Genomic DNA, 9,159 nt, shown 5'->3' on the forward strand with positions numbered 1-9,159 from the left:
CATCATAAACAGAGCAAGTGTTGCTGCCTTCATGGAGCTTATAGTCTGAATGCAGGAGACAATAAAAATAAACATAATAAATGGCTAAAATATGAATGTTTGAAGCTGATAGGTTCAATGAGAAAGATGATGTTTAGGATCACACAGTGTAGACTTCGGCACCAGACCCCAAGCTGACAGAAAACCCGTATGTTCTTTGGCGGGTATGCTAGACTGCTAGGGTTGCCATAACAAAATACTACAGCCTAGGTGGCTTAAACAACAGAAATTTATTTTCTCATTGTTCTTGTGGCTGGGGGTCCCAGATCAAGGTACCAGTGGGGCTGGTTTCTGGTGAGACCTTTCTTCCTGGTTTGCAGACAGCCACAGTCTCACTGTGTCCTCACATGGCCTTTCCTCTGTGCATGTGTGGAAAGCTCTGGTGACTCTTCCCCTTCTCATAAAGACACTAGTCCTATTGGATGAGCCCCCCACCCCCTTATGACCTCTTTTAACCTTAATTAAAAGGCTGATTACCTCCTTTAAGGCTCTGTCTCCAGAGTCATGTATGGGTTAGCGCTTCAACATATGAATGTGGTCAAGGGAGTGGGAATCAACTGCACTCGTAACAGATGGCATTTGTGACATGAGGGAGACTTAAGTATGGGGCCTAGGGCAGAGTCCCATCTTGTTCAGGTTTAAGGGCAGTGTTGAGGTAAACTTCATTGAGAAGATGAAATTTGAGCAAAGACAGGAAGGAGGTAAAGGGGTTCTCTACATGGCTATCTGGAGAAAACGCATTGCAAGCAAAGGCAACAGCCAGTGCAAAGGCCTTAGGACAGGAATGTATCTGGAATGTTTGGTAAACAGTAAAGACGCCAGTGTGCCTGCGGGATGGCAGCGTAGGAAGAGATGAAGTTGTGAGGAGCTGGACGGTGCAGAGTTCTGCAACCCATTGTAAGGACTTTGGTTTTACCTGAGTGAAAGGGGGAGCCATTGCAGGGTTTTGAGCAGAGGTGTGACATGGTCTGATTTACATATGCATGTAGTCACGAAATAAGTATTTTAACATATTTTGGTGAATTCAGTGTGAAATGATGCACATATACATTAACCGCACCTTTTAAAACCTTGATTTTAGAATCTCCTTTTAGATTCTAATTTTAGAGTCAAATTATCTGGAGAATTGCCCACTTACAAAGTTTTCCAGTATGTGATAAATACATAAGTAGGGCTTCCTTCCAGATCTCTTATTACTTTTCTTTATTCTTTCTTCTATTGCATGCGCTTGATTACACATTATTTTGTGTGTTCATTTGAAATATTTTAAACTAAGTTTTGTCTAATGTGTATACTTAATATCTACGTTTTGAGATACTCTTGCACAGAGCCAATACTATGGTAGCTTGGTTAAAATACTTTGTAACTCAGATATGAAGAGAAAAGATAGTCACAACTCTGTGCCTTTTACAAAAAATAGTACTTTGAGGGCCGGTTGTGTACCATTGTCGTATAAAGTTTGTTTCGTTCTCTTTGACTTTAAAGAAATCATGACCATTTATTATTTTCCATTCAAGAGAAACAGAAACCGGCTTGTTACTTAACACTTCTATGGCTTATTTTTTCCATTAAAGAAAAAAAAGAGGTGTTTTTGAGATTAGTGTGTGACAGTTGATGTATAAACAAGAGTAGGTTTGGTTGTAGGTAAAACTGTGAAATATGTCAAGTTTGGCTTCCTCTGAGTTCAGGGAAATTCCCCAAAGCATCTCCGGCACTTAGCACACAGTAACCAGCACATAGTAGGTGCCCATTACATATTTGTTAAGTGAATAACATCTCTTTCACTAACTTGCTGGGGACGTGTGTTGCCCATCCCTGGAGTATTCCAGTTTTACAAGATTGCTGTAGGAAGTGTGCGACCTCTGCACAAACATATGAATTGCTAATAGTTGCACTTCAGATGTCAGTGGGGAGATATTTTAAAGTACAGGATCTTCCCCGAGAGCGCCTTCAAACCACATCACTGGGCACCTATTTACTTGGTTTGTCGTTGGGGCAGATGGAAGTTGCATTTGGTATACAGCCTTAGGATATAATATCCTGAATTATTTCTATTTCTTGATTCCTATGCAAAAATTACTGGAGTTGTTGATTCTAAAGCAGCTCCTGTCAATTAGTAAACCATTGCTTATACAGCTGACCCTTGAACCTTGAACAACAGGTATGAACAGCACGGGTCCACTTACAAACAAAATTTTTTCACTAAATCTGTTTTACAGTACTACACCATCTGAGGTTGGTTGAATCCATTAGGTGGAAGGCTGATTATAAAGCAATATACAGGATTTTTAACTAGCAGGGGGTCAGTGCCCCTAACAACTTCCCTCTTGTTCAATGGTCAGCTGTACTTTGTATTAGGTAGGACTTGAACCCCCGACCCTCAGACCTCAAAGCCCAAGCGCTTTCCCAATACCTTTGACATTCCACCGCAAGGCCAGCCTCAGTGACCGAGTGGTGACGAGGGGTGTCCGCTAAAATGCCAAACTGCCGGCATCAGAAGTCTGTCAGCCGTGTGCTGGACCTGACAGTCAAAGATGCAGCTAAAACATCCTTATAGGTAACCTAGGGTTCCCGCCCTCTGGAGGCACTGCTGTTATAAGACATACAACGTTGATAGCCCACGCTGCCTACAACTGTGTTTTAAAAGGGCTAAGTTGAAACATACACCTTTGCGCTGAATTAATTCTAGGGTAGCTTCGTAAACCTCTTTCCGGTTTTGTAAGAAGCCTACAGTAACCTTTGTAAACTGTTTTTTTTCCAGCCCCAAAGGAAGGGCAGGGTTCCTCGCGGGTAACCCTTTCTCCCTCTCGCGACCCCTTCCCGTATTTCTTCTACCCCCATCCTCCGGAGCCACACAAGGGGAACGGGATGACAGTCGGTGTTGAACAGAGAGAGAGGACGCTGCGCATGTGTTTGGTGCTTTTCAAGCTGTGCAGGCTCACCCTAGGGGGCGACGCAGCCACCTCGCGAGCCCCTTGGAGAGTGAAGACCAGGAGAGCCTCCCCCCCGCGGGGAGGAACCCCGCGGCCCCAGCCCAGTGGCTCGGCCCGCCCTCCTCCCTTCTTCATTGGCTCCCGTGCTCTACGTGTCACGCCTGAGACGCTGGTGCTGCCCTACCGGCGAGGGGCGGGGCTCGGGACGCATCCGGCGGGCAAGTGCGCAGGCGCAGGAGAGCGGGTCTGGGGCCGGACGGGGGGAGGGAGGGGGTGGTGTTCCCGGTTTCCTGGGTTACCTGAGGGGGCGGGGGTGGGGAGTTTGCGGCGGCGGTGGCAGGGACAGCGGCTACGACTCGGGATTTTCCCGGTGAGGCGGAGCGTGCGGCGGCGACGGCAGCCAGAGAGCAGGTAAAGGCGGCCCCCGGGCCCGGCGATGCCGGCAGAGGGCTAGGGGTGCCGGACCCAATAGGTGGCCTGGACGGAAGGCGGTTGGCGCGGGGGGCGGTTAGCAGTCAGCCCGGGATGGGGGTCGCGGCGGCCGGGCTGAGGGCGAGGGGTACTCGGCCCGACGCGCCGGCCCGGGGTTTCTATCCGGCTCCGGGACGTTTCTCTGCCGTGCCCGGGCCGCCTCTGACAGCAAGTGAGCCGCGGGCAGGAGCACTGCCCGGCCTCTCCGGACCTTTGCGGTGGGCGCGCGCCCACCAGCCACTAACTTTATTTCCTGGCGCTTGGAGGGTGGAGGTCAAGCAGGCTGGCGGCGATTTGCTGCGATCTTGATTGTATTTATTATCCTGTGCCGCGGCACAACCTGCACCCCGGCCGGGCCCACACTGGCAGGTTGACGGCTGGAGTTGACAGTTTCCGCGCCACCACCCTGCGGGTCGCTCTTAACGATCTTGCCCGGCGGTTGCTCGCCCACCTGTCATCTCCCCCGTGCGCCTTGGTCCGCTGCTTTTCTCCTGCCTGTAACACCCCTTGCCCGGGCGAGAGACTCTCCAGAGGATCCTCTGAGACATCTGCCGTCTGTCCCGGGCATCATTGGAGCCTTGGCTGAGATGCCCGTTGGCCTCTGGTGGGATTAAACTGTACGGGAAATAACCCAGGGAGACCCCGGCACCACAGTGTGGAGGCCAACGGGTTGCTCAGTGGCGGAGTGGGTAAGCTCAGGGGCTTTAAAAAACGCTTCCTAGCTCTGAGTCTTACCAGGTTAAACAAAACAAAACATTCCCTATATGCTCAGCAGACCATACCCACCCAGTGACAGCACTTAGTAGTTGATGAGGTAGCTTCAAGCAGATAGAACATTTTAAGGGAGTTGAGTCTCGTGTTGAATACATCGGTGTTGAAGTCAGACCAGTGTTTCCTCGAATATTGAATTCAGCCTGCACTTTCCTTAGGGTTTGTTGAGCAGACTGATAGGACAAACTGAATTGGGCTTGTCTTCCTGGTGATCCTTGGCTATTCTCCTCTGTTACTTTAAACTTCCATACCCAGGAACCTTATGCTAATAAAGATGTTGACTCTGAGCTTTCATTTTATAAATGTAGTTAATTAATACGGGGGATCTGTTTTAAAGAGCTTTGCAAGTAGCCAGCAACTTTTCTTTTCTGATACCTCTTTGTTGTCATTCATATTACAGCAAAGATTGGAGAATTTGGAAAAGGGGGGGAGCATAAGGAGAAAATGAGTTACTATATTATTTAATTTACATGAAAACAATTTGTAAACTATAAAATTGTATATGAATATAGTAAATATTTTTTGAGCACCTACGGTGTACAAGACAGTTTCCTAAACAGATAAATATCCCCTCCTACACGGAGCTTACATTAGTGGGGAATCGCAGATGATAAATAAAATATGTGCTATGTCAGATGGTGTTAAGGACTATGGAGAAAAAGCAGGGAAGACGGAGAGACTTGCAGTTTTATTTTATTGAAGTATATTTTGATAGTTGATTTACAATGTTGTATTTCTGCTATACAGCAAAGTGATTCAGTTATTTATATATATATATATATATACATATATATATATATATATATACACACACACACATTCTTTTTTTAAAATATTCTTTTCCATTGTGGTTTATCATAGGATACTGAATATATTTCTTTGTGCTCTACAGTAGGACCTTGTTGTTTATCCATTCCATATAATAGCTTACATCTGCTAATCCCAAACTCCCACTCCATGCCCTCCGCCTTGGCAACCACAAATCTGTCCTCTGTGAGACTTACAGCTTTTTGTTTTTTTGTTTTTTTGTTTTTGCGGTACGCGGGCCTCTCACTGCTGTGGCCTCTCCCGTTGCGGAGCACAGGCTCGGGACGCACAGGCTCAGCGGCCATGGCTCACGGGCCCAGCCGCTCCACGGCATGTGGGATCCTCCCGGACCGGGGCACAAGCCCGTGTCCCCTGCATTGGCAGGCAGACTCTCAACCACTGCGCCACCAGGGAAGCCCCCGTGACTTGCAGTTTTAACTAGAGGTAGCCAGGGAAAACTTCCTAGGGAAGATGACATTTGAGCCCAAGACCAAAGGGAAGTGAGAGGGTAATCCATGCACCTTTCTGAGGGAAGAGTGTTCAAGCAGAAAGAAAGGCGCTTGCAAAAAGCTTAGAGGCAGGAGTGGACTGGGTACGTTTGAGGACAGCAGAGAGGCTGATTTGGCTGTGGTGGAGCGAGCAAAGTAAGAGTCGCAGAAATGAAGGAGAGCGGTAAGTGGGAATGGGGAATCAGATTGTGTAAGGACTTGGGCTTCCACTCTGAGTGAGAAGGGGGCTCACACTTCTGAATAGAGAAGGGATATAATCAGACTTGCCTTTTAAAAGGGTCACTCTGGTGGCTGGATGCAGAATAGATTTTGTCTGGGGTAGGGTGAGGGGTTGGGCAGAAGCAGGGATATCAATTCCAGGACGCTTGCCGTAATCCAGGCCAGAGAGGATGTACCTGGGACCAGAGAGGAGTTGGTGGAGTGGTTGATTTCTGGACAAATTGAGGGTAGGGTCAACAGGAGACTTAAAGGACACCAAAATTTTTGTCCTCAGCAAGTAGAAAGATGGAGTAGATGTATACCGAGATGAGGTTTATGAGAGGAGCAGTTTGGTGGGGAGAAGGTTAGGAGTTGGTTAGAAAATAATGAAATTAGACTCCAAGTGGAGATTAGTAGTAGACACTAGTGACTTTGTATTTAAGACACTTTTTATGTTATCCTGACTATAACAGGGGTTTAATATATTCAACCATGAACTCCCAACTTTTTCTCACGCTCATTTTCTTTTTAGCCATTTGGACCAGCCTAATCATGTTTTTCACCAAATGTAGCTTTGCTTTTATTTGCTTGCACTTAGAGCATCTGTTTGTTAGTTTCATTTGCAGAGAAAGCCGTATAATCCGGAATTTCAGAGTGTTGTATCTAACTTGAACACCGTCATCTGATTAATCTTTTTCTCAATTATATTTAGACGCCTGGCTTAAGTTCAGGAACTTTTTTTTAAGCCTCAGAAATCTTGTTATTAAATGTGGCTTCACTTGGCCATTTGCAAAATTACAATGGTAATGACCTATATTTTTAATACTTTACTAATAGTCAGTAATATACAGGGATTATCCTAATTCTTCTGTTTCATTAAAGATGGCTTGAAAGAAATGGGCCATCACATGTTAAATGGAGAGCTTTTTCATCAAATTATGCAGTATTTGGAGCAATAGAATTTGACCTGTAAAACTTGTATGAAAAAATATATCATGCTCTTAGAATTTAAGGCTGCCCCTTACATTTGAAGAAACCAGGTAATATGCTAATATTTTTAAATGGAGTTGTAACCTAAATGTGTCATGAAAGTATATAAAAATATGTTAGATAAATAGTTATAAACCGATCTTAGAGTTGGTAGGCGTGCGATATTCTCTTTGATACTACTTTCTTTTGCTATTGCTTCTCAGCAGTGTTTGTCCTGTGCCTCTTAATTCTCCTGACTTTGTTTTACAGTAATTGAGATATTTGGAAATTTTGAATGCTCTCCAAATCTAACTTCTGGAAAGAGGAAAACAAAAACAAAGAAAAATCTTATCCAATAATATGAAAGAGTAATGCTTAAAGTGTAACCACGTTAATCCAATAATATGAAAGAGTAATGCTTAAAGTGTAACCACGTTAATTAGCCAAGAAAGGAATCAAACAGTTTTCCGAAGGACTAGTCATTATTCCATTCAAATGCAATTCTTTGAAGTTGAAACTCAAGATAGACCAGGAAATAAGAGAACTTCTAGCCATTTGAGAAGAGTGGAAGAAATAGATGAATGATAAGGTGGAGTACTACACATACTTCTACAGCTACTGCCACTTGTCTTTAAAAAGTAAAGAGAATAGAAGATTTTTGCCAGAAACCTGAAGAATTGCATATTTTAAATTAAAAAATGTGTGGGGAGGTGAAGCCCAGAAGCTATACATTAAACATCTTGACACTGACTGATTCCTAGAAAAATTGTAGCCCAGATTGCCAAACAGATGCTTTGTGATTAGAAAAGAAAGAACTGATTACTAAGATGCAGAGTTGGTTTTTAAAGAACACGTCATATTACACTAACCTCATGCTCACTTTGCCAAAGATATAATAATATTAAATAATCTTTGTAAGCACCTCACATCTTACAGAGTACATTCCCATTTATCATCTCATTTAACCCTCACGTCATCCCCCCTGTGAAGTACTGTTAGGTGAGGAGGGCCTCAACGGTAAGAGTCCTGGGGAGACACAAAAGGGACAGATATGGGAGATTTTAGAAAGGACTTGCTTAGATATGGGGGAAAGTTGAGGGAGGAATCAAAGTGGGCTTTAAGGATTCTAGATGGTCTGAGGGAATGGTGATGCTGGTAATTGATCTTAATTCTAAAAATACAAATAGGGCTTCCCTGGTGGTGCAGTGGTTAAGAATCCGCCTGCCAATGCAGGGGACCTGGGTTTTAGCCCTGGTCCGAGAAGGTCCCACGTGCCACAGAGCAACTAAGCCCGTGCACCACAACTACTGAGCCTGTGTGCCACAACTACTGAAGCCCGCATGCCTAGAGCCCATGCTCCGCAACAAGAGAAGCCGCCACAGTGAGAAGCCCGTGCACCACAACGAAGAGTAGCCCCCGCTCGCCGCGACTGGAGAAAGTCCGTGCGCAGCAACAAAGACCCAACACAGCCAAAAATAAATAAATCAATAAATAAATTCATAAAAATAAATAAAGAAGTGGAGGAGTAGATGGGGAGACGTGAAATTCATCAGTTCACATCAGTTTGGTGGAAGTAGCTGTTTTCTTTCTTGGAACTGCATCTGGAATGAGTCACATAGAATTAAAAATTTTAACATATGTAGGTCTGGAGCTCAGGAGAGAAGTCTGAACCAAATTTTAAAAGTCTTCATTCAGTAAATATATTCTTTCAAATACTTTGGTAAAGAAGGGAGGACAGTGGATAGAAGCTTGAGTGGGGAGGTGTGATCAGGGAAGGTTTGTTTTTCTTTAAAAATGGAAGAGATAAGGATACTTCAGTGGACTGAAGGAAGGGGGCCATTGAAGAGGTGAGAAAATTGAAGTCACAAGAGAAGGAAGGTAATTAGACATAATCTCAGAGGAAGTGGAAGGATCGGCAACAGGAGCACAGGTGAAAGGGTTAATATCCCGAAGAAAAGCCGTGACGCATATTCCTTTAAAAAAAGGAAAAGGAAATAGGGAGTAGATACGGATACAGATTTATAGATAAGTATCCAGGATAGCATCAGTTGTCTCTGTGAAGCAAGGTTATCTGCTGAGATTGAGAAGGAAGAGCGTGGATCGGTGTAATTTTGAGGGGAAAAGAAAACTTATCGTTGTGATTGGAAAACGGCCTTGGCCAGGGACCAGTGACCTAATTGCTGATACTGTTTAACATCCCTGCAGTCACAAATGTAGGAAGAAGCTGTGAGTGCTGAAGCAGTTTTCTCCAGCGGCTCCGCATAACACAGCAGAAGGCAAATAGGCTGAACCTGGAAGGGGATTGGAAGGGAAGGTATGATGGAGGACTTGGGCCGGGGTGCTGTGAAGTCAGGGGACTGCGGGTGGTAGTGAGGTGGTCAATTGAAGGGCTGAACCTTAGGTATCCTGCTTGATTAAGGAATAAAACAAAGCCAAGACAGGGCTGATGAATGTGGAGAATG

The sequence above is a fragment of the Leucopleurus acutus genome (assembly GCF_964270905.1).
Source record: "Leucopleurus acutus genome assembly, chromosome: 14".
Classification (NCBI taxonomy): domain Eukaryota; kingdom Metazoa; phylum Chordata; class Mammalia; order Artiodactyla; family Delphinidae; genus Leucopleurus; species Leucopleurus acutus.